Raw genomic sequence first — 27,705 nt, forward strand, 5'->3', positions numbered from 1 at the left:
GGGCGGCGGAGGGGGCGCCTCGCGCCTTTGTGCCCGGGGTCCCCGCGGCCCCGCCGCAGCCCGCGGGCACAGGTCGCCGGGGGCCGCGGCGTTGCTGCGGCGAGAACCCGCGCACGCCGGAGGTCGCCGGGGTGGTCGTGACTCCGCGGTTGCTTGGGGCGGGCGGGAGCGACGCGGCTTGGGAGCAAAGTTGCTCTGACTCGGCGGCCCCATCCTCCCGGCACCCGTGGGCGGCGCGGAGCCCCGGTCCTCCTCGTCCCCACCACGCCCGTCCCGTCCTCCGGCCCGCAGCGGGTGCCCGGCCCCGGCTCCGCGGCCCGGCCCGGCTGGGGGGCGCCTCCGGGGGGGGGGAGCGCGGGGAGAACAATGGGGCGTCCCGGGAGCGGGGTTCAGGTGCGGCGCGCCCCGGCGGCGGCGGAGCGGGGCGCGGGACCCGAGGGGGCGTCCCGCGCGTGCGGCCGCGCTGCGCTCCTTTGTTCCGCCGCGGCCGAGGGGCTGCCCCGGGTCCCGTTTCCTGCCGGGGCCGGGGCTGCTTCACGGTGCTGGGGAGGAAGGGGAGGGAGCGGCGCCGCAATGAAAACCAGATCAGGACCCGGAGTCCCGGAGGGCGCTCGCTGGCGCCGCGGAGAGGGTGGGGAGGGGCGGAGAGGGCGCGCTGCGGAGCGGAGCGGGGGCCCGGCGCACGCCTGTCGTCCGCGGGCCGCGGTTCCCGAGCGTCTTTGTCGCGCTTTGTTCGCCCGCGGTCAAGTCGTGGCCGCAACAAGTTGTGCACTTCTTGAGTTCGAGGCGCTCCCAGTGTCGCTTTGCTGAAACCCAATCGTGGTTACTTGGGAAGACTTTTTCTTGGTGAGGGATCAGGGTCCTTGTGTGTCGCTGTGTGCCGTGGACGTGTGTGTGTGGCCAGTGGGTATCGGCATGAGTGCGAAGGAGGCACATTTTATAGAACTGATTTTGACATAAAACAGCTTTCTCCACTGTAATATAGTATAACAGTTTTCCAGGAATGTTTGAGGGGAAACCACTATAAAATTAGACATTGCTAAATAAATGAATCAGGTTATGTAACCCGGAGTTGAAAAACCCTTTTGCAGGCTTTCCCAGAAAACACACCCCACACACCCCGGTGGCTGGAGTTTGAGTTAAGGACCCACTGCTTCTGGGCTTTCCCTCCCCCAGTGCGGACCACCTGGACTAAGAGAACTCATACCGTCCTGCCCAATGGGATTTTTATTTATTTATTTTTTAGGGGTAGAATTAAATCTAATATGGTGGACGTTTGTTGAGTGATCCTTTTCTAGATTGAAATCCAGAAACCCAGGAGGAAAGGTTGACCTGGTAAGGGAGCTGGAGGCATCAAATGATGAGTGTTTTTGAATGGGGTATTCCAAGAGAAACTGTTCCGGGAGGAGGCTGACACTTCCAGGCATTCATGGTCTGTGCCTATGGGACCCTGGTGGAAGGATCCCAAAGTCCGACCCAAGGTTAGAATTACTGTGGGATAATTGAGGAGACATCCAGGGATGGCCAGTGACCAGAGGTGGCAGGTGACCCCTGCCCTGCCTCTTTGACAACTCTGCAGACCCACGGTTAAACCACCCCACTGGGCATTTGATTTAAGACAACCAAGTTTGAAAGCCTCTTAACCTTAGAAGGGGAATTAGGAGCTTACTCCAGGGGGAAAAAATGTTTCCTGCCCACGAAGTGGTAATGGAAAAGAGCTGTGTAAGCTGCTGCTGAGAGCTTGTCTTTTTCAAGGGGGATGTGGTCACATTCTTAGGCCAAGCTGAGAAGCAGTGGGACTTGTCCTCAGGAGCCATCACGCTGTGAAGCTGGAGTGGGATGCTGTCCAGCCATCAAGCTGTTTGCTGCTGTAACTAACACACTGCCTGGCAAAATGTGGTGCCACAGGCAGCACACAGAGGGGACAGAGGGAGACTTTTTCCATATTATTGTTGTTGTGGTTGCCATTTTGGACTTTTCATTTATGTTGGGAATTGCTTTGTAAGATGTGGCACAGTTGGATTCCTCCCAGCTACACTTCGGAATATACACTAACAAGGAAGCCGGAGAGTGTGTTAGCTGCTGCTGGAGACGCGGGTGGGGCTGGGGGGGCTCTTATAGGGCTTGTCTCTGGCCCTAGGCGCTGCCCATGGATCTCCCTTTGTGTGGTGAGGCTGGCTGCACCCCCTTCCTGGGTTGGGATGAATCATCACTTTGTCAAGCCTGGTGTTAAAGACTCACTCTCCTGGGTTGCTGCACAGTTATGCAAAGCAAGGAGGAGCTTCTGACCTCAGTGGGGAAGGAGTGGGGGGTAGGAGTGGTTTGTCGAAGAAGGGATCCTCAGAGTGTGGGATCCATGTTTTTAGCATTTGCCCCCCCCCCCCATTGTGAGGTTCTCCCCTTTCCCCCCACCCTTCTACTATTTTTAGTGGCTGGATAGTTGGATTTTTGTTAAATAGTCTAACGGTAATTGTCACTGTCATTTAGTAAGTGTTTACTGTGTATTATTCCGTGAATCCTCACAACTTGTTAAAGTGGGTATTATACTCATTTTACAGTTGACAGGAGGCCTAGGGAGATGACTAGCTTGCTTCTTACACCCAACTTTCACTTGAGGTGAAAGTCCATATTCTTTTTAAGGAAACACTGTAAGGTATGATATCTTAAAAGAATTGGAAAAACAGTAGCTCAAATAACTATTTAATTTGCCTTTTGCAAATTTCTTATCACTTTCTTATATATTACTGTAATGATCCTTTCAGAAACCTGTGGGAGCACCTGGGTGGCTCAGCATCTGCCTTCGGTTCAAGTCATGATCCTGGGGTCCTGGAATGGAGCCCCTGGGTGGACTCTCTGCTCAGCAGGGAGTCTGCTTCTCCTTCTCCCTTTGCCCTCCCCCTGCTGTTCTCTCTCTCTCTCTCTCTGTCAAATAAATCAATAAAATCTTAAAAAGAGAGAGAGAGAAATCCCTGTGAGGTTTGGAAGGCACAGTTAGTGACATCACAGCTCTTAAAAGTGTATTTGCTAAAAAGCTCTATGCTGTGTGATAGCCTGTGTGCATACGCTTTAAGTGAAGGAAACTTTATGTTTAAGAAGTTAGGCAGCCAATATTTAAAAATAAGTTCTTTTTTGGAAACATTTAAAAGTGGTGGAATGGAATAGATCTTACCCAATGTTTAAGCATTTTGTATTCACTGACATCCGTTTTAGCTCTTTTCATCTTATAGCCTTTCATAGAGCAGCATACTTTGGAGACCCAATGCCAGAGTGTCTTTTTAGAGGAGAAGCAAGGAGGGAAGGAATGTGGTTATAAAGAGGAAGTGGGACATTGGAATTGGAAACACACGCAGAGCAGGGGGGGATTTTCCCAGCATGTGCTTTCGGTCCTGGCCTTCGCCTTTTGCAGAAGACATTCTTCCTTAGGGAAGTGTCAAGGGTCTTTCTTTACAATACCTCTGAGAACATCAGCTTTCTGTGCTCATGGGAACACATATTCCACGGAAATTCCAGGCTCATCCTTTCCCCAGACGGGAAGTGAGCTTAGGTGTCCCTGTGAAAAGGGAATGGAAATGGTATCCAGTCCTTGGGGTGGCCTGGAGGGTGGTCATGGGCAGGAGACGCCTGACCTTGACCCACGAGCGACCGCTGAGTGCAGGAGCGGAATGGATTTGAACACTTGGCATCATCGACTGGGTCTGGATTTCTCAGAATGCTCCTGGGCAAATGGAAAAGTCAATATTGGTTTTTTATTTTGTTTGTTTCTAAGATAAGACTGTAAAGACTGAAAGTTCTATCTTGTTTAATTATTTCAAATAATGATGGGACATCGTTTAGGGTCTTCAGGGACTGAGGTGTCAGTGCAGTCACTTCTGTCTCTTGTCATTAAGTTCCCCTTCAGTGGGTATGTGGACGGAGGCAGACTGTGGTCTGCTGAGCTCTGTCACGGGGCACCTTCCGGCTCGCCCCCGAGCGGGATGAAGGGTGAGCCATGGCATCTCGCTCCTGTAACCTTTCCTGGCTTTCTTTTCCCTTGTCGGTACCTTCCTCATCCATTCACATTTTGTCAAGCGCACGGCTGATGGGAGGGAGGTGTGCATTAAAGAGCAATGAAGGAAATCCATTGTGCCTCAAAGGACACAGCCGGGCAGGCCACCGTGCGCGGAGTGGATGTTGGGGAAATGAAGAAAATGGCTGTGACAGCTGTGGTGACCAGGCCACGCCACCTCTCGCTGGCCAGACAAAAGCCGACAACAGACAAAAGCGAGGGAGTGGGAGGAGACGCAGCGCGGTGCCCACTCCTTTGTCCTCGTGCTTTCATTTCCTCCAGCCTCTGGTGGCGTGGAAGGGGTCAGGTCTCCAAACACCTGACTCTGGAAGGTTGGGTTGGTCTGCGGGTTAGGAAGCAGCGTCCCGGAGGAGAGCGTGGGGGGTCCCGTTTTGGATCCCGAGGATGTACAAAGGGCCATTCCATGGGAGCAGGTGCTGAGTCCCGTGGGGGGCTCTGGCACCGGTAGGGGTAGGTGCTCGGTGCCTCCCGCTTCCTTCCCTGCCTGCGGGCATCCTGTCCTCGGCTGGCGCTCAGCCTGGCTGGTCCAGCCGCATTAAGGCTGTCTGCAGACTTCAGAGTGTTTGCCTTGTGGACAAGAAATGAATGAATTTCTTTCAAAATGTTTTGTATGATGTTCCTGCTGTTGTTAGTGAAGTGGTAGGTGCTTTCTCTGTGTCGGCCCTCATCTTGGGTACTTTGTTTTCCTGTTTTTTTTTTTTTTTTTTAAGGTAGGTTAGGAGCCCGGCATGGAGCTCAAATTCCTGACTCTGAGATCAAGATCTGAGCTGAGATCAAGAGTCTGAATCTTAACCGACTGAGCCACCCAGGCGCCCCCCGCCACCCCCCCTGCCCAGGGCATTTTCTGTAGCTTGTTTGTGTCATCCGCATTGCTGCTTGCTCTTCAGCAGGAAGGATTTGTGGCTGAGGGAACTGAGTAATTTGCCAGGGCTGGTAGACATTAAGTCCTAGACTGTATGCTTTCCAGAACGTGTTGCCTCGTGGTGTGGTGTTCTTTGAAGCTTTGGGCCACTCTTAAGGAGGTTGTTTTATGGAGTTGGAGTGAGAGCCTCCCTCCTGGCTTGCTTCCTTTGTGACCTGGAGTCAGGGTTCCTGTGGGTGTCCGGGTGGGTTGGTTGAAATGCTTCTCCGTTTGTCCTTTTCTGGGCCCTGTGCTTGGCTCTCCCATTGTGCCTCATTTCTCCCCCCAATGAGGGTGACTTGGTGAACAGCCTCAGCCTTTTGGTGAGGAAACAGCTTGCCCGGTGATCTCTCTTACCCTCTCCTGGCACTTCCTTATCTGCAGGAATTAGATGGCCATCTGGGAGTTTCCAGGGGTTTTGTCGGGTCCTCTGGTCTGCAGTCTGTCCAAGAGCAGTATGTAGGCCGCGGGGCATCCAGGGGCAGTTCAGGGTCTGAAGGATGCGATGGAATGGTGAGCGCACCGCTGCAGAGCGGGGCTCAGGGAGTAAGACTGTGGACAAGGTGGGGAAGAGGAGGGTTGCTATGGAATTTATATTCCTCCAACATAGGCAGTTTTGGAAGGTGAAGTCTAGAGAAAAGGGAAAATTGACATTCTTCCTTTGTTGATCAGATAAACAACGCTGACCTTCTGAAAATACCAGGTGCCTGGCTCTACCAGATACCTCGAGAGGCCAAGAGGAAACCAGGCCTGTGCCTTCCAGGGACTGTCCCACGACCCTCCGTGGGCTCAGGAGGCTTGGAAATTGTACAGGTGTCTTCATTTTGCCTTGTGAATATGAAAATACAATTCCAGATTGTATCTTACACGGTTTTAAACTTGTTAAAAAAAAAAAAAAAAAGAAGAAGAAGAATTCAGCATCCTTAAAGAGATTTTTGAAAATGGAATTGAAGAGACAATGGAACAGATTGTTACCTGTTGGCGTTTGTTAACTGTGTGTGCCTGTCACTTTCCTACTGGTTTCATGAAAGCATTTTTCATACACTTCAACCAAAACAACAACAACAAAAACTCTTGGTGTTTTTGAAAAACTTTTCAGCCTTGGTTAAAAAAAAATCCCGGTCAGCCCTGCATGCACTTTCCAATACCTCTTCTCTCTCCTCCCCTAGAGCTGCTTCCTTTTAAGTTTCTTTATTATTAACCCTGCAATGCTATTTGCAGTTCTTAGCTGATCATTTTTTCCCTTGAAGTTACTTCAAAAGGATCATCACAAATTCATTCATTTTAGCATCCCAGACTAAGTGCTCTTAGGAAAAGCTTTTAATTTTTATAAACCCTGGGCTTAGGCCAGTACACAAGGTTAGTGTCTTACTGGCACTCTGGTCACAGTTGTAGTGCATTGACCACAGTTTTGACCTCCCCTGATGTGGTGAACCATCTAGGAAGATGTCGTTTGCCTTGAAATCTTCAGGGTGTTGAGAGGTACTCGTAAAAATATACGAACTGCCACACTGGGTCAGATTCAAGCATCTGCCTTGTGCAGCACCAAGATGCTAAGTATTCCATGACATTGGGAGAGGGGGCCTGAGTGAGACATCCTAAATTTCTTTGTAGGTTTCATTGATCTCTTAAACATCTCTAATTGCATAATCTCTTAAAAGCCTTTCATTGATATATTTAAGTTCATATATTCGAATTCTTGAATTGTTTATTTTTTTCTATGTTTTTTATACATTCCACACCTCTAAAAGCAGAACTTGATAGTCTTGTATTTGTACTTGATAGTATTGGTATTTCGACTTCCAAGAGCCCGATTTTAGAATGGTAGAGTATTAAATTTGAAAGAGCTTAAAGGTCACTGCTGTAACCCTTGCCTCGTATTTGAGACCTGCTCAGGCTCATAAAATTGGCTGGGGATAGATCTGGGAACTTGATTGTAGTCTCTTAACTTCTTGCTCAATTTTCCTTCCAGCGGACTATATCACTGTCTCCCCAAACCCATCTAAATTCAAGCGTAGTGCCTGATACCTAATAGTTGACCCTCTTTTGACTTCGCTGTTTGCGCTGAAAGCATTCCTGTCGTCATCTGGGCTGGAGATTCCAGAAGCATTACCTACTTCTCTATTTTCTGTGACCCATGCATTCATCCGGTCAGTTGTTATGTTTGGCTGATTGTTGCCTTTTATTTCCAAATCCTTAAGCCTCTATTCTGGCTCAGACCTCTAAAGGGCTGGGTTAGTAGAATGTAGCAATTTCCAAAGTGGGTTGTTCCATAAAAAGTTAGAAGGTTGAAAGAAACACCCATAAAGTGAGTAGATGGTGTGCTGTGAAAACAGGTATCTTTGGAGACATAGGTATTGGCTAAACAACATTTTAAGTAAGTTTCTTTGCAGAAAGGCTTCTCTTGGCCTTCTGTTTTGACCTCGGACTTTGGCTATCCCAGAGAGATAGAATATGCACATGTCCCCATTGGGTGCGCATTGACCACTTTGGGCGGGGCCCATTATAGGATCACAGGGCTGTGGTTCCTTCATGGAGCCATGTAAGTCCATTCCTAGCTGACTTTCTGTGAGAGTACTCATGTGATGTAAGCCCCACTCGGCTCACTCTCACGTATGTCTTGTGCTTGTTTCCTCATCCATTCTCCTGGATCTTTCCTTGCCCTGGAAGCCCCCTCTGCCTGTTACACAGCTTTCACAGCCCACTCGTGTTAGCGTCTTTGTCAAGATCCCCCAGACCCTTGCTCTTCTGAACCTAGAGCATTTATTGTTTCAGTCAAAACATTGAAAGTAACATTGCATACCTGTCATGGTTACATTGCTGGATTTTGCAAAAATGACATTTTCCATATTTGTGTCTGTTGACGTATCTCACACACACTGAGTTCTTCTCTTTCTCCACAGGTAAACTTGTACATGTTATCCGAGCATGTGGCTTATTTTGTTTTTGTGTTTAAATTTTGTGTTATTGGTGTTGCATTTGCATTTAGATAGTCTTCAGGGAGAATTGCCATCTTTGGGGCCTCATGGCTTGCCGTCTGCAAACTGATGTACCTCTCTATTTACCTAAGTCTTTTATGTCCTTCAGTGAAATTTTATAATCTTCCATGTTAAAAAAAAAAAAAATCTGTTAGATTTGTGTCAAGGTGCTTCATGGTTTTTGTGGTCCTTGTGAATGGTCCTGGGAATTGCGTGTCATGTTTCTGACTGGTGTGCAGGAATGGTGTTGATTTTGCATTTGTTTTTAGATGGTTCTTGGCTGATCAAGTTTACATTTAAACTTGTGTTTGTTCTTAGAGCCCAGAGTTGGGTGGCTTATCTAATAGGGCACAAAATACCAACCTGTAACGGAAATGTCACAATTCACTCCATTTTTAAAATTACCTTAGGGACGCCAGCCAGGCTGCTGACTGAGAAAAGCACAAGACTCTGGATCTCAGGACTGTGGGTTCAAACCCCATGTTAGGTGTAGAGATTCCAAAAAATAAAAAATAAATAAAATAAACTTAAAAAAATAAAATAAAAACTGTTCCTTCAAAAAAATAAATAAAATTACGTAACACTTTTTGAAGTAAAGGGAGGTGACGTTTTCGTTCTATAGTGTATGCGTGTGTTCATTCTCCCGTGTTTGGGTGCCTAGTGTGTGCCGGATCCTGTACCGGTGCAGAGTCTTCAATGGTGGTAGAACAGACGTGGTTTCTGCTCTCACGGTGTATGAGGGGGGAGAGACATTGCAGAAATGAACACAGGTATCTATGACATACTTATGAATTGTGATGGGTGCTGTGAGGGAAAAGGACGGGGCGCCTCTGAGTGTAAGAAGGGTGGGGAGAGGCAACAGTAGATTGCGGATTCGGGGACTGCCTGTCCGAGGACAGGGACATGCGTGCAGCCACCTGAGATGAGGTGCTGATGGAGGAAGAGAAACCTGAAGAACTTTCCAGGCAGTGAAAGCCAAGCTCAGAAGGCCCGAGATGGGGCTCTGCTGCAAGTGGTAGATTAATGGAAATTTTCGTGATCAACGACTTAAATCAACTTATTGCTTCTTAGTAAACCATCATCATAGTGGTATTACCTAGTGTGTAAAGTATGGTGACATGAAAATATTTATTTTTGATCAGGATGTTTCCCTTCCTAACTGAAAATCTGAATGAAACTGCTCGAGTTAAGAGAGCTTCTACGCCTGTGATGAGGCTTGGGCTGCGCAGCTGCCTGTCCTTCCTACCCAGCCCCCATCTGAGTGCTGTTCCCCCACGCGCTGGCTTCTGCTACACTCGTCGGGATCCTGCTCAGACGGGGGTCTTGCTCTCAGTCTGGAGAGGCCCTGTGTGTCCTTGTGGGGAGGCATCCTGAGCAGGGCTACCTTTGGCTCTTCCCTTGCCCCCACCCCCGCCCTTGCCCCTTCTCCAAATACACACTGAAGGCTTTGGGGAGGGGCTTAGGGAGGGCTCCCATATGACTTACACACACCTCCCTCCGCTGGAATAACGGTTCTTTGGTCATTGTGGCTTTGCACCGGGGTCAGGGCGATGGGGCCTGGCGGGGTGGTGTCGTGGTTATAGGCCAGCTCTGGACAAGTATTGGTTTGGAGACTTGACTCTTCTGCCCAGTGCTCCCTGACTTGGGGCATGCAGCTTCATTTGCCTCCTGTTTTCTTATCTGCAAAAGGCGGGTCATAACAGCCTTCTCTTGGGGCCAAGGATTCCGCGTGTTAATGTGTGTGTGTCTAGAAGAGGGTCAGCAAACACTCCACGTAAAGTTTAGTTACTCCTCCTTGGTCTTTCCTGAAAATGGATTCCTGGGCTGCTTCCTTCTCCCGGCCAGACGCTCGGATCCGTTTGAATCCAAGCCGCGCGTATAATTCATGATTTGATACGGGACTTTGGTTACCCCTGAAAAAGATGTGGGAGTCAGGACGGCCAAGAAATACACCAGAGCCGCAACAGTGATTGTGGGAGTGCAGTAGACTGTGCTGACTTGCTGGTACCCTGCAGATTTTACACATTTTCTGTGATCTGTTATGTAACTTCTGTACAAATAATAATATGATAAAATCTTATGGAAAAAAGCCAGGCTGGCAGTTGCCCTAGTGGTTCGCTGAGGTGAGGCCGGAGAGGGGGACGCCTGGGTTCCAGTGCTCGGATTACATTTACACAGGGCGACCGAGTACTTCCCGCTAATGCTTCCTGTTGCAGACACACAACGGTATTTATGAAAAGTCTTTGGTAGAGTTATCCCAAAACACTAGATGGAGGGGGGACGCAGTTCCTTGTGAAACCCTTTATTCTTTGTTTCTTTCTGTCATTATTTTCCTTTTCCTTCCTTCGTGCGCTCCCTGAGTGGCCCCAGCCACCTGTCACTGACTCTCTTCTGGGCTCCTCTGACTCCCCTCCCCGTTATCGGTCCGTTTAACCCCCCATCTTCCTCCTTCCCTTGCTGCCCTGCAGAAATGATGCACGTGTTTCTATAATTCAAAGGGTAAACTGTATTTCTTACTGTTAATTGTAAAACTAAATGTAACTTTTTGCCCTCAGAAATCTTAATTGAGCTGCCTTTTGTTTACTCACACCTGTAATTAATTAATTGATTGACTGATTTACTAACTAACTCTCTAACCTCTTGGGAGGGGGTTCTGTGGCTCCTGAAAGCACCAGGAATCTTGGGGGATTGAGGGGCTGAGAGCAAGGGAAGATTGAGGGAACGCTGAAGTTAAATTTTTCTCCTTTCCTTATTTTGCTTAGGCTGATCCGTATTGTTACCATTTCATTATGTGTCAGAATTTTTAAGCGTTTCCAAACTGGAAGAACAGAATTCTGGAAAATTACCAAAATGCGTTTTTACAAAGAAAACGCTGCCAAATCTGACACATTTCCTCAAAAGCCTGTTGATTTTAATTACTTTTTAAAAAGTTCAGTGAGCTTTCCAGCTTTCCTTTCCTGCTCTCTCGTACAATTGTGACGGAGGAATGGGCTTTCCTGCTAAGTTTGTTTTATCTGCAGGAATTTACCTTAAGCGGTGGCATCCTCTAATAGTGACACAGATTTCCGAGAGGATACGACAGCCGTGTTGCCCGGGCCGAGTAGAAGAGCTGTTTTCCTTGAGAAATATTGCTGATCGCAGTGACATTTCACAATTGGATGTGAAATCTGGTTGAGGGGATTTAAATCAGGTGATGCTTTCCTGTACCTTATTCCACAATTTATAATGCTTTTCATCTCTAACCACAAATGCCCCGCTTGAGTGTAACGTAAATATTTATGAGCATTCTCTCTCTGCGCGAGGAGGAAGGCCGACACAATTGCAGTAAAACCTGGATTTACAGAACGGGCGTAACTGGGAGCTCGTATTTCTTTTTCCACAGGATTCATCGTAGGAACCCTTTGAATCGGAAAGGCCGCATACACTGCTTGTGAGAGAGGCCGCGGCCCGGGAAGGTGTGTGCACGTGCACCTGTGCTGGGCGCCGGTGTTGGCGCGGACCCCCTCGCTGCGGGCGTGATTTCTGTGGCTGTTGCCGGTTTCATTTCATTTACACCAAAAATGGAGGAGGAGGAATCTGTTGAGTTGGTTGGTAGGAGGCTTCCGAGGATAGGGCGTGAGGGTTGAGGAAATAAAGGTAGAACTGTCAGCCCCGTCTTAATACCTCCCATCTGTCGCCAGCGTAGAAAACAACCCAAAAGGTGCGGGTAAGATGTTACAGGGAACGAAGCAGTTCGCGTCCAGCTTTCCAGCTCATGGACTCTCGGATGGATGAGTTGTCACGTCCCTCCTCTTCGGACGGAGGAGAAGCCCCTTTCCCTGGCAGGCGGGTGGGCAGACGCTCCCGAGGAGGTGGCTTCACCGCCTGTGCTACAGCTTCTGGCTTGACACTCGCTGGCCTGGCCGCAGCTTGCGTGTGACGACGGTTCCTGACTGGAGCACTTAGTAACCGCGCAGATGTCGCGAGCTCAGCTCCGCAGTCGTACAGCTGTTTGTACGTCTGGTTGGATTTCTTGAAAGAATCGGGTTCTGTAGGATCTCGTGCTGCGGGCGACAAGCACAGTAGGACTGAAGGGGACTTTATGTAATGGGAGTTTGTGTTGGGTGTTGCCGCAGATGCAGCGCGGTTCTGGAGCAAACCTCCCATGTCTCCTTCAGCCAAGCAGTTGGGAAAGTCCAGAATGGCTAGAACTCTCGCTTGGACATTGCGTACTAGAGAATCATCTTAAGAACATTCCAGAAAGTTTGGAAAATGGAGGAACTATCAACTATGGTTGTTTCTGAATATTCCTTTCCACGCTTTTTATGTGTATGTTTTAAGATCTGTGTTGCTGCTCAGTTTTTGAAATAAATTATATAGTTGTGAATTATTCCACTGAGTCCCATAATGTCCTCACACATTTCTTACTGTGGGGCTTTTGGGTTGCCTCCACTGTTTTGCTGTTGTGTGAATAATGCAGTGATGCACATTTTTGTACATAGGACCTTTTCCATATTTTGAATATTTATTTTCCGACAGTAGACATTGAGAACAATGATAGCTGGAGTGTGGGAGAGCTTCCCAGTTCCTGCGAGAGGTCAGGAGTGGCTGGCACCCAGAGGCCTGAGGGGATGGGTTCTGTTTGGATTATGGGGTCTCAGGGCAGTGAGCGAGGCTTGGCAGACCCTGAAATACAGGGCCTGGAGCTCAGAGACAAGCCAGGGCTTGAGGTCCAGGAACCTCAAGGAAAGGGACTGCGGCATCCGGTCGGAGACGTTAAGCTTGCTTGGAGGGTGGAATGGCGAGAGAGGAAGGTGGGTGGTGGAACCCCGGTGAACCTCGTCTTGTGATGAGTGCCGGAAGGAGAGGCCTCTAAGGATGAGGAGTGGTGGACGTGGGACCTGGGCAGCCGGGAAGGAATGGCCCCGAGGAAGCCGGGGTAGGAGAGAGTGCAGTGGGCAGTAACCAACAGGCAGGGACATTTATCAGAGGCTGTTTCAGTGGCGTGTGGCAAGGGTCAAAGGAAGGCCTTGTCAGAAACCTTAGTTGTGTGGAGGAAGAGGCTGGAAGTGGACAATTGCCAGAAGGGGTCGTAGGCTGGTTTATTAGTCTGCTAGGGCCGCCATAACAATATACCGCAGACTGGGGAGTGGAAACAACAGAAACGTATTTTCTCGCAGTTCTGGAGGCCGGAAGTCCAAGAAGGTGTCAGCAGCTTTAGAGCCTTCTGAGGCCTCTCTCTGGCTTGTAAACAGCTGCCTTCTCTCTGTGTTCTCATCTGATTGTTCCTCCATCTATGTCATCTGTGTCCCTGTCTTTTCTGTGTAGAGGGACGCCAATTGTATTGGGGAAGGGCCCATAATAGTGGCCTAGTTTTCACTTAATCACCTCTTTATCACCTATTTATTTATCTATTTATTTTTAAAAGATTGTATTTATTTATTTGACAGAGAGAGAGAGAGTACAAGCAGGGGGAGCAGCAGAGGGAGAAGGAGAAGCAGACTCCCCACTGAGTCGGGAGCCTGTTGCAGGGCTCGTTCCCAGGACTCGGAGGTCATGACCTGAGCCAAAGGCAGCTGCCCAACTGACTGAGCCACCCAGGCGCCCTTAATCACCTCTTTAAAGGCCCTGTCTCCAAGTACAGTAACATCCTGAGGTTTGGGGGTTAGGGCCTCAACATATGAATTTGGAAGGGGGACACAATTTAGCCCCGACCACATGGCTTCTAGGCCTGAAAACCCCCTCTCTCCTTCCTTGTCCTGTGCTCCCCGTCCTCCTCATCTGCTCCTTCTTGTCCCACTTGTCTCTTGGCTTCGGTGGCCTGTGTTCCTCTGGTCTCAACCCTCCCTCCTCCTGGTCCCTGGGTGTCGACATCCTGCAGGGTTTGGGCCTTGTCCCTCTTCCCTTCCTGAAGTCAGGCTCCTCCGTCTGTCTGCAGGTCCTCAGCGGCAACTCTGGTCCTATAGCAGAGCGCTCCCCCTTACTGGTGTCGGATTAACTCTTGTTTTATTTGAGGATGACTGATGTTTGGTTTGGTGAAAAGACTAAACCATTTTGTCATCCTGTCCTCATGGTTGCTTATCTCACTTTAAAAAAAAAAAAAAGGGGCACCTGGGTGACTCAGTGGGTTGGGCCTCTGCCTTCAGCTCAGGTCGTGAGCCCAGGGTGCTGGGATGGAGCCCCACATTGGGCTCTCGGCTCAGTGGGGAGCCCACTTCCTCCTCTCTCTCTGCCTGCCTCTCTGCCTACTTGTGATCTCTCTCTGTCCAATAAATAAATAAATCTTGAAAAAAAAAAAAAAAACCAAAACGAACAAACAAAAAAACCCCCAAAAAACAAAAAAAAAAACAACAACACTGTGGGAACATTGATTTAGGTCAAGGTTCAGGAAAACTTTAGAGTTCACCTCGTATTTCACAAATTAGTGTTTTTCTCCCTAGAGTTTGGTTTTCGGTTCCTTTCTTTTCAAGGGTCTGCCTTGGTTAAAATAAGACTGAGCGGTTGTTGTCTCAGTAGAGTTTGGGGGAGGATTATTTTGGCAGGTACAATATCACTGCCTTTTTTCTCCAGATGTAGGCTTTTTGGTTTGTTTTTAAAGCTACAGAGATTAAGATTATCCTATTTGTTGCTGAGGGGGGAGCCTTCACGTGCGTATTGGTGAAGGGGCCAAGGTTGACTTGTAGAGGATGTTATTTAAACTGTGGTTGGTTGTTTTGGGGTTTCCGGTGTATATGTCTTTATTTACATAGTGTTTCTCTCAGTAGTCTATTGAAATATATGAATATGATTTCTGTGTAGAAGTTCATATTTTTATTGAAGAGGCTGAGTATCAGATTTCTAAAGTATGTAAATTATGGATAGATGGACCATTTGGCCACTCAGAATGGAAGCACCCAGATTTTGCTGGGCAACCTTGAGAGGAACATTTATCTCCGTTGACAATTTTAAAGCAGTATGTAATTTTAAAGTGTGCAACTCAATTTTAGTTTTTAATAGTAACTTATGTGTTTGTTCTATCTTTAAGAGCTGGGTTATGGAATGACATGTGGCTTTGTACTCTTGACTCTATGTCTGGTTTTGGGTTTGAAGCGTTATTTTTGTGCTCTTTTAAACGACTTAAGCACTTCTGACTGTACATTTGGGACAGAAAAAAAAATATGGCAGTTGGATATAGTTTTGAAAAACCAGCCAGATTTTTAACCTGGTAATACGATAGTACTCTTCATTCTTAGAATTTTCTAGGCTCACAGCTTCAGAAAATGGTATAAGGTCTTAGCGACCTCCAGACGTGCTGGATTAGTTGGTGTTCTTTTCCTCTGCAAAATAAATCATATATCAACCGATGCCCATAACACACTGAATGGTCAAAGCTAGAGGGCTCTCCAGTAGTGTGCTCCTAGGTTTGTTTGTTTGTTTCTTTTTTTTAAAGATTCTATTTGTTTAAGAGAAAGCAGAGCATGAGCAGGGGGGAGGGGCAGAGGGAGAGGAAGAGGCAGACTCCCCGCTGAGCAGGGAGCCCCAAGCAGGGCTTGATCTCAGGATCCTGGGATATGACCTGAGCCAAAGGGAGGTGCTTAACTTACTGAGCCACTCACGAGCCCTGCTCTTGGGTTTCTGTTCCCACCAGTGGACATGTGTGCATATCTAGAAAACTGTGTTTTCTTTTTTACAAACCTGTTTATGCCAATTGTACTTCTTACTCTATTTAGTTAAAGATTTTAAATATATGTGTAAAAAGAGCTATTTTTGTGACTATTTGAATTTGTTCAAGTGTTTTGGAAAGCACCTGATAAAAAGTAATTTTCTAGAAAAGAGTGGTGGCTGATTTTAGAGAGGTTGAGGCAACTGTAAAGGAGCTGGGGAGTCCTAAAAGAAGACGGTTCCCGTGGATACTTGAGCCACTCAGGATAGGTGTGTTCTGCTCTGATTATGGAAGACCCAGAATCTTAGTGGCTCAGAGCAGTAATCTATGCTCACACGGTGCGTCCACCGTCGGCCCGGTGGCGGCTCTGTTCCACATCATACTCGTCATACTCATGAAGCAGCCCCCCTGGAACCCTGCTGACTCCCGGGGCGGAGGGAAAGACTGCCCACATTGGACAAGGTGGGGGTGGGTTAGCCTTCCCACCAAGGAGTGGCGAGCATTTGTCAAGGATGATGTGGTCTATTCTGGGCTGTTTCTCTGGTGTCCTTATAGCCTCACCATTTTTTAAAAAGAAATTTGACGTTTTAAAGGGTGATGCCTTGAGATGGTTGATAAAGCACCGCTGGATACTGCAGGCGGTGGACAGAGACTCGAAGGAAAGGCCTCGCATTACAGCAAAACACAGGCAAATAAATATTAGATGATAGGGTTTAATCTAAAACAATATGTTTTGATATTTACCTTTTTAAACGACTTTCAACTTTGACTTTTTTTCCCTTCAAACCAAGCAGTTGAGTTCAATCCTTATGCATTTGGATGAGAGAGCCTACTTTAGTCTCAAAGCCTCCTGTCTCTTTCCCCTTCCATCAGTTAGTGTTCTGCCTTTTATGATAGAGTCGTCTGTTACTTCTCTTGCATTTACCCACTTGTTTCATTTCCATTAGCTCTACCCTAGTTCTAGATTCATGCCCCACCTGGTTTCCCTGCTGCTAGTCGGTATGGTACCTTTACCTTACAGTGGCAAAAGGTACCCTTCAGGGCAAACACTCTCCCACAGAGCTCCACTTGATGTCACTGCCCACTTTCCCCCTTGGCTTTTTATACAGTGCACAGACTGAACAATTGTACAGAGCAGTTTTGCTTCTTGCTTTCAGGTCTCTCCCAATGAAATTAGACTAAGTAAAAAAACCTTTACATTTTTTGTTGTCTTTTGCTCTCAAGACATTTTGGATGACTCCCCATCATCTATAATGGCTATCTTCAATCGTATTTTCCATCATACTGTCACTAGTGACTCTCGGTCATACTCGTGGCCCTCTGGATGCACTGACTGCAACACAGACCCAGTAGATACTCTTCTCTCTCCCCTCCCACCTGTTCCCAGCAATTCCCACCTCATTCCTAGCTGTAAGCGCCTTAGCTTGGACTCTCAGTCTTGTCTCAACTTACCTTTCCTCCCAGCTTCACAGCCCACAGCCCAGCTGTCTTTCGCGCCATTCTACCTAGTCACTGTCTTCTGAATGGTTTGTTCTTCCTGCATTAAAGTGCTTTTCTGCTGGACCACATACTGCTTATCCTCAGAAAGGCAAGGTCAGGTTTGTCCTCTTCAGCCGTCCTCATCTCATCCTCCTGTACCGTAATGATAGCGCTGCCTCTAATCATAAACATGAGTGTCTGTACTCCTCTTTCTGCGGTGAATTGCCGGCCCTGTGTGAGCGCTGATTTTATGAGTTACACGGCTCTTACCTGTTTTCTTTCCCCAGTTAGATTGCCCATGGCTGGGAAGGAGTAGGTGGGTCTCTAATTCCTTTCTCCTGGAGTCTGTGTATCCCAGGCACACAGGTCAGAGCAGTACCCTGGAGAGAAGAGGGCCCTGCCCAGTCAATCATACACAGTTCTGCATGGAAGCTCAGGCTGCATCTTCCCGGCCTCAGGATATTGACCTACTTTCCTCTTATCTCTGTGCAAAATGTTTGTTGTACTTAGGATGTTCTCCCTGTCATAGCGAATGTTTGTCTGTTCCTTCCACACCAATGGAATGCTAAAGTACTAGTGAAATCAGTGGAAAAAACAATGGAGCAGAAGAGTTGGTAAGCGGTTCTATTTAATTCCTAAACTAGGGGGCCTTACAATTAAGTCATTTAAAAAGAACTTTAGAGTTTCCCTTTAATCTATATATCTGCCTGCCTGCCTGCCTACTTACCGAGAGACATAATTAGGGTGGATTGTGAATTTTAAGTTTTTATGCCTTTTAATTTGATAACTTACTATATAATAATGTGATATTTTGATAAATTACTGGTAGAGGGAAATGAATTTTTCTTAATCAGTATACAGTATAGTTCACTATTGAATATCTTATTTCTTATCCAAATTTCCCTTGGGAAAATTTAATGAAAATTTATTTTATACACGGCCCAACTGATTAACTTTAAAAATTGATTTTCGCGTAGCCTTACAGGTTTAGTGTGTGCTTATATTCAAGGGGAAAAAAAGTAGGGGGGGGCATTTGTATGTTTGTGTCCTCATGTTAATATATGGAAAATTGCTATGTCTTACAGAACTGCAGGAAAAGAGAACTATTAATCAAATTGAATTAACATTTATAAGTTTAAATTTAGTAAACAAATTTTGGTAAACATTTTATTACTTAAAAAAAAGTTAATGTTATGACATGCCTTATATGTTGATTTATTGTATATAGTTCTTCATAAATACATTAGAATGTACTCAGAGATATCTAAGGTATGTATTATGGTACATTTGACTTTAAATTCAGTAATGCTTGCAACATGAGAAAAATTAGAAAAACATCGGCTCAGAAAATACTTCCCAATTCTGATTGTTGATTTTAATCAATTTAGGTAAATTAACCCACTGCAGTTTAGCTATTTTCTTTAGAATTCTTTTTTAATGACAAAGTAGTTCTGCCTTCTCAATTTACATCATCAGTGTCTTTTTTGGAAACATCTTAGCTATTTTTGTTTGATCAATTCTCAAGTAATAAACACTCATGAAATCCTAATGTAAATGTATAAACATCTCTCCCTTTGATTACATAGTTTATTTATTAGGCTTTGTTTCAGTGGATAACTGTTTGAGGAAGTTTCTGAATTTTTATTATTCTAAAGAACTTTTTCTTAACCACAAGTATAGACATTACCGAAGAAGCAGTGTTGGGTAATGCATATTTTTCTCCTTTTACTATATAGGTTTCCTAATTTTGTAATCTTTAGACCCCTTTTTGCTTTCACAGTGGATCAGCTCATTAAAGTAGAGCGCCCTTTTGCAGCTCGCTGGTTAGTTTCGAACAGAACGCGTTCACACAGGCCCCGAGGCCTGTAGTCCTAAGATGCAGTTGATTCCTTGTATTTCCTTCTGTGCTGCATATGGTTAGATCCTTATTACATTTTTTTTTCGCTGGTGAGGTCAGAATAAAGGCTATTTTCCTTAATCTCTGAGTAAATGTCACTGAGAAAGATTCTTGTGGACTGGGACAGGATCTTAGGAGATGATGTATTCCCCCTTTTTGGGGAAACTGAGGCTCGGCATTGGCAGTGTGCTCAGGGACTCAGTCAGAGCTAGTTGCAGAGCTGAGTCTACAGTGTGGATCTTCTGGCTGTTTTTCCTGGAGCCATTCTAGTGGTCATTCTGACCTCAGATTTGCAGAAGGCAACAGCTGACGTTTCCCTGAGAGCTAACTTGCTTCCTTTTCCAAAGAACAAGTGCATGAAATTAAATACATTTCCCTCTATTGTCCCTTAAAAGAGCCTGAATGATGGGAAGATGTCTTAATAAATGTCTGCTGTGGGGTGCCCTGGGCTGTTTTGATCAGCCAGATGTCTTAAAAAACTGATCAGTGGGGACTTCCCAAACTGAGGGGTGCAGAAAATCCTCTGTGAGTGCCCACCAGGTGCAACGCACTGGACTTCTGATTACAAGGGAGTGCCTTGGGTGATGGGATAGTAGGGTCATGTATAAAGAGAACGGAAAGAACGAGTCTACAAGCAGTGCCAGAAGGTTTAGGGGGCAAGGGGCAGGATGACTTGGTGAGGCTCATAGCATGTGGGACGAGATCTGGACCCTCTGATGAACAAGCCAGTTCATTTGGAAGGAAAGTCGGTTTTCCCTGGGTGGTTGTATTCAGTTTAATACTAACCGGTTGCCCTTGGTTGTCTGTGCCCCGGCCAGGAACAAGTCCGAGCTGCCGGGTGTGTCAGTTAAATTCGAGCAGTTTTACCTTCACCTGGGGGTCCTGGGTCCTCAGGTTTGCCAATCTAAACACACTTGGCTTCTTGGAATTTTTTTTGTCTACCTTAAGGGAATACAGTGAGAAGTCTATGTGTTATAATTAGCACATCTCACGTGCAGCTGGGCTTGTGTTTCTGGCAATAGCAGAGGTTTATGGTTTTTGGCTACCTTGTCCCGGAGGAACTCAGGACTTTTCAGACGTTAGCTCATTAATTCTCCTAGGAGCTGGTGTGAGTAAGACAGCGTGGCCATAGGTTCCCCCTAAAGCCAGACTGCTTTCTGTGCATCTAGACCTTCAAGGATTTTGGCTGGTGAGGGGTGCCAAGTTGGGTGGAGGGTGGAGACGGAGGGCGGGGGGTGTCTTTCGGACCCAGGTTTGATGGTGGTGGACGGCATTCTCTGATGTTGCCTTGCCCTTTGGCCTCATTCCTGCCGTGACTCTGCAGAGCTTCCTCCAGGAAATGACGTTGGGGACAGTGATGTTGGCCTCCTTTGCTCCTCAGGGTATTGAACCCCATGGGATGACTTTTGCAAATGAGGCAACTCTCTAGGTTATCAACCTCAGATACACATGCCAGTAGGTGAGCTCTTCAGGGTCAGAAGAAATAGGCATGGGGAAGGGAGGGAGCAAACATCCAATCAGATCCTGCCCTCTTAGGGGCTTTGGCTTTCTTAGCCAGCCTGCCTAATAACCCTGGGGAATGGATGTTGCCAACCCTGAGTTTTTAAGATCAGAAATTAAAATTCCAGAGATGAATTAATTCCCTTGGGTTTGAGCCTAGGACTGTGATCTGAAGCCTGTGCTGTCCCATCTTGGGGCAGATCAAAAGGGAATTCTCAGTCATGATATACTCTTGTTACCAAACTGCTATAGAAAATGACTCTTCTCAGTGTGGAAGTGAAGCTTCTCTTTTAAAAACTGGGTGTGGAGGGGCACCTGGGTGGCTCAGTGGGTAAGCGTCTGCCTTCTGCTCAGGTCATGATCCCAAGGTCCGGGGATCAAGCCCTGCATTGGGATCCCTTCTTGGCGGGAAGTCTGCTTCTCCCCCACCCTCCCCCCCGGCCCCCCGTTCTCACCGTGTCTCTGTCAAATAAATAAGTATAATCTTTAAAAAATTTTTAAAAAATTAAAAAACGCGGTGTGTTGCAAAGAGTTTGCTGACTTGGGAATGAGATTGATGGGTGTGATAGGTGTGAAAGGCCACTGAGAGCAGTCAGGAGTAGCTTCCTCCTTGCCCCGCCTCTTCCAGGAACCAGTCGTGCCACACCCCCAGGGCCCATTTCTCTCTCCTCCGGAAAGGCGCCTGGGATCCTAACACATTTTGCTTAGACATCAGAAGAGATAGTTTGTGGCTTGTAATCCGAAACCTTCAATGTTGCCATGGCAGCCACGGTCCTGTTTGACTCAAAAATCCTTCTAATTAGTCTAGATAATATATTCCCCATTCTCACAGTTGGAAAAAACTTTGTTTTTAACCCGTGACTTTACGAATCGGGAAGTCTGGCCTGTTCCTGGGGTTGAGGTAGCGGAGCTCCTGGCTGTGTCTGTTGGTAGCCAGCCTTTTTCTAGCCAGACAGAAACAAACCTTGACTTTGACGCTGGCTGGTTCCTGGCCCTTCTCTCCTAAGGGGCCATCCGCCCTGGGGTGTTAACTCTCAGAGCGCCAGAAGGTTGAATTAATTGCCCCTCCCAGTCTGGGGGCTTCTTAGGATCAGATTCTGGCTTCGTGCCTCGTGGGCTCCCATATGCTTTGAGCTAGATGTTTTCCGTCCCTGTCCCAATCTGCCCCCCTGGTCATGGTCTGATAATTTAATGTTCTTTGTATGACCCAGAGTTCGAGCATAAGACAGCAGCTTCCCCGATGGAAATTGCTTGTAGTGGGGCCCATTTCTTCCTGAATCCAAGATCCTAACAGCCATCCCAGCCGCAGTGCATTAGACGTTCACAAGAAAAGGCTGTAGAGGGGGGGGTGCCTTCAAGATGAAGCGGCTTAGCCGTGGGGTGACCTGGGAGATCGGACAGCGGTATTTCACGGGTAAATGCTGCGAGTCCACACGCCTCGGCCCCGTGTGCGCGCCCTGAGGACGTGCGTCGGCGCGCGGGCCCGCAGCCCTGAGCCCTCACGGAAACCCGCGCCCTGCAGGTTGGTCAATACGGAGAAACCGTCTTGCCCTTTGGTGTCGGCCCCGTCTGTGGCCGTCTTGGTTCATCCGCGGAGGAAGTTCTCGGTCACCCTCCGCCTGCCGTGCCCGGGACGGGAAGGGCCGCGTGGACGGCAGCCGCAGTGTCGGCGACGGGCGGTCATGCCTGTGCTGCCCGCGGCAGAGTCCTGGGCGCCCGCCCCGGCCGGCCAGTGCGGGTCACTCACGGTGCTCCCGGACGGGGCGACCAGCGGACACACCGCGCGGGGTCCCCCGGCTTGCTCGGCGTGCGCTGCCCGAGAGGAGCGGCCGCCGGCCCCCGTCAGGCGGGAGGCTCGGCCGGACCCCTCGGGAGCCTGCGACCGGAGCCGCCGTGAGGACCTCAGCACTTCTCTCTGTCCCGCGGGGTCCCAAGTGCTTCCCTGCATGCGTGTCATCCTCTTCTCGGATCGGCTTCAGAGGAGAACAGAGTCTGTCAGAGGCTCCCCTGAGTGGGACGCCCCGTCCGCCGGGTCCACGCTGATGACTCACGGCCGCCTCCATCCGGGTCCTCGGAGGCTGCGGTGGCGCATGCGCAGCGCCGTTGGCGGCCGGGCCGGAGGAGCCTTCGGACCTCGGCGTCTCGGTGCCCGCGTGCTGTGGCGGGCGGGGGGCACCGCCGGGGAGGGGGCGGGCGCAGGCCGCGAAGGCTCGTCTTTGAGAAGGGACTGTTGTGCGTGCGGCGACTCCAGCGCGTCGCCTAGGCCGACCCCGGCCTGCTCCGCCGCGCGCTGTCGCCGGCGTCTTCCATCCGCCGCGTTTCCGAGGCCGCCGCTGCGGCGTTGTCCGCGCGCACCCCGCGTCGTCTGCGGCTCCTCCGGGCGGCGCCTTCCCGCGTGTAACTAGTCAGCGCCGAGGCCCTGGGTGCGGGGTGCGCGCACCTTCTGGAGTCCCTGCGTTCGCGCCCTGCGGGGAAGGGCCGGCCCGGGCGAGGCGGTGTTTTACGGCTTGGAGGGTCTGCGGAGGACCTGGAATGCGGGCTCCGGGGAGTCGTCGGTGGCCTTCGAGCGAGGGGTACCCGGTCAGGTTGTGACTTCGGCCACTTGGGAAGTGTGGCTCGGACAAGGGGGAAGGAGGCGGGCGCCAGGGGCTGAGGCGGCCGGACAGGGCAGAGGAGGGGAGGGTAAGAGACAGGGAGAGGCCGGGGGTGAGAGACTGGGTCAGTCGTGACTCTGCCGTTCTAGCGAGGGGAGGAGGGTTGGGGGGGGTATTTTGGGATAGGATGGCAGGAGGTCGAAGGTTGGGGCATGCGTTGCGCTGTGGGACTCAGCAGGGGTGGGAGAGATGGCCGGGGTCAGGCTGTCCGCGGGCTGGCTCGTCGGAGGGAGGGGAGAAGGGCGCACCGTCAGGCACCTTGAACTGAAAAGCGGCGGGGACCTTACCCGTGTCCTTTCGCATGGGTCTCACGTTGCTGCCTGGGGGCAGGCGACTCTGTCAAAATTTAGAAACAAAATTCACATCACAGTTTATCAAACCAGAAAGGATGGCCCGTTCTTTGGTTATAAAATCAGGTTTCTTCAGGATTCTCATGAATTCAAAAGGATGTTGATGAAAATGTGGAGGGTGTTGAGTTTGGCTGGATTTTGCTTAACTGCCTTTTCTGATTTTTTCCCCCCTATAGTGAAGATGGGTTGTTTTTAATCATTAAAACGTTGTTTGAAATTTCAAAAGTGGTTTATTTTCTTTTCCTGACTCTTATTGGACTGTGAGCTCCTGGAGGGGGCGGTGTGGGGAGGGGACGTGCCCTGATGATTCACAGTGTGTCCAGAGCACCTAACACAAGGCAGAGACCAACAGGGTTCAATACTGTGCGTGGTGGTTGAGCCACATTGCATGGAAATTTAATCTAACCGCTCTCAGAGAGGAGATGCTGCTATTTTAATAGATCGGGGAAGGAAATTCCAGTTTTTCTTGGTCATTTAAGCTCATTGTATTAGGTCCTGAACCACGTCCTATAGAGCTGGCCCTCTTTTGCCTTTGTTTTGCCACCAGGATTTGCTGAGATTTATTTTGCTCATGAAATCTTGCCACATTGGCCCAGCTTGGTTACTTAAATGTGCTTCTCATGTTATTCTTAAAAGCTTTCGTGATCTCTTTGGGAGTCAAATGGCTCAATTCTGTTTCCTGTCCTTTGTGGGTAATATGTTTTCAGAGGAAGGGATCAAAGTGGCTTGAAGCTGCAAGCATTTTTTTGCCTTCTGGTCTGACCAGCCATGGCAGCTGCAAGAACTTGCATTACGGAAGGATTCAGTTGTCAGTCGTAAATTTGCATACTTGTTCTCCCTTTGTATTTCTCTGAATGCCTACCATGTGCTAAGGCAGTGCCCTCAGCCTTTGGGGAAATAAAGATGAATACGCTGTGACTGCTGACACCAGTGTGCTCATTCTCCGGAAAAGGGGCTATCATGCACACATGACCCCTTGCAAGGAGGTCAGGAGTGGAACCGGAGTCCGAGACGAACAATTGTTGTCATGCTAAGAAAACTCCCCGAAGGTGTTGCCTTGATGTGTACTGCTAACGACACTGTAATAGATGTGTTTTCAACGTCCTGGCTTTCAGTTGCCAGAGCAGTGGAGGTGTGCTTGCATTTGGTTTTCCAACTCACTAGTTGGATTTTATGGCTCTGCTTTAAAAGTCCCCTCAACTTTAAAACGATGCTAATGACTTGATATTAATCCTTGTTAATCATCGCATCATCAGCTCTGAATGTCCTTTCTGATTTTACAGTAAAACTGTTTCAACTTAAAAATATGTTCTCAGGGTGCCTGGGTGCCTCAGTCGGTTAAGCCTCTGCCTTTGGCTCAGATCATGATCCCAGGGTCCTGGGATTGAGCCCCACTTTGAACTCTGCTCAGCAGGGAGCCTGCCTCCCCCGCCCCCGCCTACTTGTGATCTCTGTATCAAGTAAATAATAAATAAAATCTTTCAAAAAAAGTTTGTTCTCATCTGCGTTACCCTAAGAACTTTGAATAACATGGGAGACCATTGCCTGCTGTACTGCATCTTTTCTGAGCTGTTATTCACTTGTTAGTAAATTGTGTAATTATTAACTTGGAATAGCTTTTCACTGTTGCTGTTTGATATAGAATGGAATGACCATGCATTTCACACAGGTGCACACCCTCCCACCCCCCACCCCTGGTCTGGCTGTGTCTGGGTGTGGGATCTTGGAGAATGCTGGTCTTGACTCCTGAGCACAGATGACATTAATGTTGTAGGTGGCTAGTAATTTAAGATTGGTGACTGAGGTAGACTACGTGTATTTAAATATTAGGCTCCAGGTGGCCTTTTTAAGATGCTGTCGGATGTTCATGCTGCATTTTCTTTTGCATTCTCGAGGAATTTTTGAAATGATGCTTTCAATATTTTGATATTTTTTTCATTGAGAAAGATGCCAGTAAATGCATTAGTACACACTGAAATGTAAGTAGTAGCTTTGGAAGTTTACGAGTGAGAGTAGGTCAGGGAAAGAACATTTGCAATCACATATTTTGTTTTTCTTGGCTGAACAAGCAGGTGGAAAGGTGGGGCAGCCGTGGAGTCTCTGCGGCAGTCTGTGGGCTGATCTCTGGGCTAGATCAGCACCCATAGGTGACGAGACCCTGACTCCAGACTCCCCTGTGGTTCCTCCAGAGGCTACCCCATGATTGTATTTTGTGCATTCCTTTCACCAATGTTGGGAGGAAAAGGTTCGGTTTTACATAATAATGAAGCTGTGACAATAATCCCGCATGTTGGGTACAATACCAAGTGTTCTGTGGGTTAGGGATCTTGATTGCGTGCCACGCAGGAAGGATGTAGAGACTCATAGAATTGCTGAGAGCGTGGCAGACCAGGAGGGATACAGGCTTGGAAGATAGGCAGGAGCCACAGAAAGGCTGGAGGGCCAGGCAGTGGGGACAGTGGGGACGAAGCCAGGCTTCGTGCTGGGACTCAAGCTGCGGTGAGTGGTGGATATTCCCTCCTGCCGTCAATCACCCACAGCTTTGACCATCATCCAGGACTCCCGACCCCAGGATGATGTGATTGGCTGTGTGTGAGCCACATTACTTGCGGGGAGAGAGCAGGGCCGCCGCCATTGAGTTCTGCGGTGGGACCTGCGTGCTACTGCTCAGTATGTTCCTTGTCATCGTAAGGTAAGTGGGGACTCCCCAGAAGGATGATCAGTTTCCAACAGGAGGAGGCCTGTGCACTGGATAGTGTCCCTGTAGAAAGAGAGACAGAGGTCTACAGGGGCTGTCCTTTTTGGCTGCCCAGTGTTCACATACACCTTTTTCTTTTCACCACACTTGGGAGTGTGAGAATCCCGGGTCCCGGCCCACACAGTGCAGCTAGCTCCCGCATGGCTGGAAGCACAGCCGCACCCTGGTCAGAGGCTGTGCTGTTCCAGAAGCTCTCCTCTGCCCGCTGTCTTCGTGGCCCATCTGGGGTGAGCACTGGGCAAGATGGCGCTGGCAGGGTTTGCGGGTCGTACCGCTCTGTGGTTGTGGTTCTTAGACTTGGAGCCCTTGGGGCAGGCTGTCTTAAGGATCACGTCATCGTTCAGTCCCATCAGCCAGACTTCTTCGGCAGCACAGATCCCTTAAAAGTATGTTGGCTTTTAAGGTTTCTCTGCGTCCATGGACTGGTAACCGACATCTGAGATCCTGCCAACTCCCAAGGGTTTGGACCTTGAACTTGGTCTGAGAACTTGTCTCCTGGCAGTGAGATCTAGCCATGAGTGGTGGAGAGTGTCTTAGCTCTTGCTTAGTAGAACCTCCCCGGGGACAGTTAGGAAGTGGAGGAAACAGTAGAGTGCTTGATGCCTCTCCTGTGCTACATCTTCATGCTGGGGGCACTCTCCCCGCCTCCGGCCCTGGAGACAGAATGGGTGGCGCTTAGCACAGGTCCCCTTCCCTCTGTATTTCCCAGCTCCCACCAGAGCGACTGCGTTTAGCAGCCCCTTCTGTTCTGCGCCCCGGCTGTCAGACCATCCAGAGTCACAGCAAGCCTGTCTTCTTGTAGATCCTTCAGTAGCCAACACAGATTCCAGCATCCGAAGTTTTCTCAAATTCTGTCAGGTTGGAAGCACAAGGTCTGAGGCATAAGGCATGACAGGCCACAGTTGTCATCAGTCGTTTACTATGACGAATGAGGGGGGATCATCCTGCTGGTCCAAGACGGTAAAGTCTGCACACCCCCTCCCTTTTGGCCTTGGCTCAGCCAGTCCCAGCACCGCCGTGGGTTCCTTCCAACACTCTGCTGCCGTGTACCAGCTTCTTCTATTAGCTAAGATGTTTTCTGGTGCACATAATAGGAAATTCAGCTCAAACAGCTTAGACAGGAAGGAGAATTAATTAGCCTCCGTGTGTGTAGACTTAGGAGCTGTGGAACAAGTTTCAGCTGCAATTTGATCTAGAGGTTTGTGATGTTGTTAGGGCTCCTGTGCTAATTCTCATTTATTTATTTGTTTTGCCCTACTTTCCTCCATGTGTTGCCGTCCTCCTCAGACTAACCTTCTCCCATGCTCCACCCTGAGAGTAGACATGACCATGGCGGTCCCACGAATCAAATTTAAATCCTGCCCTCCAGAGGTGGATGGAACCTTTGTCCTAAGACACCAACCTAAAGCTCAAGGCTTTAGTTTTTAGTTTTAGTTTTAGTTTTAAAAACTTTCAGTTTTTAAAAAAAACTTTAAAACTTTAGTTTTAGTTTTTAAAAAAA

General features: G+C 48.6%; 1 protein-coding gene across 3 annotated transcripts in view; it reads left to right on the plus strand.

The window, feature by feature from the left end:
* MYO1B (myosin IB) overlaps nucleotides 1-27,705 on the plus strand; it is a 176,631-nt gene that overhangs the window by 187 nt on the left and 148,739 nt on the right. The gene's annotated exons all lie outside the window — the stretch shown is intronic.

Source organism: Mustela putorius, unplaced genomic scaffold (assembly GCF_011764305.1).
Source record: "Mustela putorius furo isolate JIRA1106 unplaced genomic scaffold, ASM1176430v1.1 tig00000992_pilon_pilon_pilon, whole genome shotgun sequence".
Lineage (NCBI taxonomy): Eukaryota > Metazoa > Chordata > Mammalia > Carnivora > Mustelidae > Mustela > Mustela putorius.